The following is a 2539-nucleotide window of genomic DNA, read 5'->3' as shown; positions in this document are numbered from 1 at the left end:
TATAATTATATGTATATAATATAAGTTATGAGTTAGAAACCATGTACATGTGACATGGACGAATATGTCCTTGGCTTATAAGCTTTAGTTGTTAATTTTTAAAAGGGTAATTTAGGAAGCCAACCTTTAATTTATAAAATATATGTTATAAAATAAAATAAGCCTAAGTGCTCTTATAATATCACCATAGCCGATTATAAACAAAAGAATAAAACAACAGAGAAGAAACTAGGTTCGGCCATCTCCCAAGTTCAAATTCAAGGTTCGTTTTTAGTCGATTTTTGATAATTTTTACGTTTTTGAGATCGTTGCTTCGAGTACTACAAAACCCATGCTTAAATTTTTAATTTTGATGAATATTTTAAGTTATGTTATTGATGAGAGCTTGTGATTTTTATTGTTTGATGATGAAATATGAAAGATAGGTGTTGGGTTAACATATTTTGTATTGGATTTTTTGATGATTTTGAGTAATTAGGACTTAATTGCAAAAATAAAAAGTTGAGGGACTAAATTATGAAATTTATGGAAAATATGGACTTGTATGTATATAGGGAGCATTCGGACTAACTAGAGTGTAGCCAAATTTTGTGTATTTTGTGTTCTGTGCAATGGGGACTAAATTGAAAAAAAATTGTAAATGTTAGGGGTAAAATGGTAATTTGCCTATTTATGTGTTTTTGGACTAAATTGAATGAAAATATATTTGAATGAGCTTAATTTTAATATTTTTAGATCAAGAACTAAAGAAATCGAATTTGGATCGGGGAAAAATGAAAGTTGTCAACTAGCTGCCCGATTCCGTTTTGTACCGTTTGAGGTAAGTTTTTAAGCTAATAGACGTCTTTATTAGTAAATTAATGTTATAATTATATGCTGTTATGGAATGTTAGAATTAATTGTACTATGGTTGAATATGGATAAATATGGCTACCATACTTTCGAGTTCAATTCGACCGAGATACGACGTCCGAAAGCCCCATATGAACATTAGGAATAGTTAGGATACATATGTCATGACATAGGATTCTGATATATGTGTGTGAGTAAGACCATGGCATCGATATGTGGTTCTGATATGTGTTTATGAGTAAGACCCTGTCTGGGACAGTGGCATCTGTATATGACTACATGTAAGACCACGTCTGGGACGTTGGCAGTGTACGACTTGTGTGATTATCCGAGTGTCCTATCCAATTTTGAATGGTTCATCAGGCAGAGGTATAATGAGAACGAATGTGTAAAACAAACTATAGATCAGGTAAGAATTTATTTGTTATTTATTTGAACAAAGGTAAGTAAACACCTTGGTTATTTGTTACAAATCTTGTAAGTACAAATTTAGAAAAAAAAATATGTGTATTTGATATGTGTATTTATTTGTGATTGACTAGTAAGCATGTTGTAATAGTTCTTACGTGTATGTGATTAAGTGATGAGGTACATATTCGGTTATAGGGTTAGTATATGCAAGTGGAATTATAATAAATCACATGAGTTTGTGTTTGTGCATGTGAACTAAATATGTATTATATATTCGGCTATGAAGATTAAAAGTCAAATTATATGGATTTTGGTGATATAAATATTCGGTCAAGGTGATAATATAAAAAAAAGAAAAAAATATAAAAGAGAAATATTTATTATATGCTTAAATACATATTTAGTATGAATATATGTATTTATAAACGATTGGATATACATGTGGTATGATAAAAATAATTTGGTTCTGTTTAGTTATATTGACTAATTTTATTTGATTGTTTGTTTGCTTAAAACTTACTAAGTTGTGATATCTTATTCTGTGTATTGTGTTTACTCTGTTTTATAGATTTTGGAGTCAAGCTACAAGCTCAGGGATTGTCAGACAAGCCCGTCACACTAACCACAACTTTGGTACCTTTAAACTGAACTTAAATTATAGCATGTATAGGTTGGATCATGTTTTGAAAGTGATGAAAGTTGGTTATGTATAAATGCCATGCAAAAATGGCTAAGTTATTATATTAGTATTCTATTATGTTAAGTAAGGCTTTCAGTAACCTCTATCATTAAATTGCTTGCTTTGAATGCAAAGTATGTGTGATGAGTGTCATATGCTTTGAATGTAGCTTGTGTGTTATGTTAGACTTAGTCTTGTATATCCTTAGTCAAATGTTTAATGAACTTGTTGATTAGTAATTGAGGTTGGAAGTTTGGATTTGTATGTGATTCTTAAACAATAGGTTTCGGCCAAGAAAGGGTAAAGGTATAATGAATGTTTATTGTGTATTATTATGTCATTGTAAATAGTATGTGCGGTATTGTCTTAATAATATATATATATAGTTTATGAATAACCTAGTTGGCTAATTAATGTGAATTTAGAATTTTAATGAAAATTTTAGCTTTGACTTTTGGGTAAATGCACAGGCTGTAAGCATTCATAATGAATAAAATATATGTTTTTAATGTCTAGTTTATATTATGTCAAGGTCAAGGGCGAATGCATAATATACAATTTGAACTGTTGATGATGTGCATAAACGGTTGAATGGTT

General features: G+C 29.7%; 1 long non-coding RNA gene across 1 annotated transcript; it reads left to right on the top strand.

Moving 5' to 3' along the window:
* Positions 1-201: 201 nt before the first annotated feature.
* LOC107931734 (uncharacterized) lies at positions 202-2205 on the top strand. The gene is made up of 3 exons (XR_001693294.2): positions 202-262; positions 736-820; positions 1832-2205. It is a non-coding gene; the product is annotated as an uncharacterized lncRNA (long non-coding RNA).
* The last annotated feature ends 334 nt before the right edge of the window (positions 2206-2539 follow it).

This window comes from Gossypium hirsutum, chromosome A08 (assembly GCF_007990345.1).
Source record: "Gossypium hirsutum isolate 1008001.06 chromosome A08, Gossypium_hirsutum_v2.1, whole genome shotgun sequence".
Classification (NCBI taxonomy): Eukaryota; Viridiplantae; Streptophyta; class Magnoliopsida; order Malvales; family Malvaceae; genus Gossypium; species Gossypium hirsutum.
Note: the sequence above shows the minus strand (reverse complement) of the source record. Positions and strands in the feature narration are given on the sequence as shown.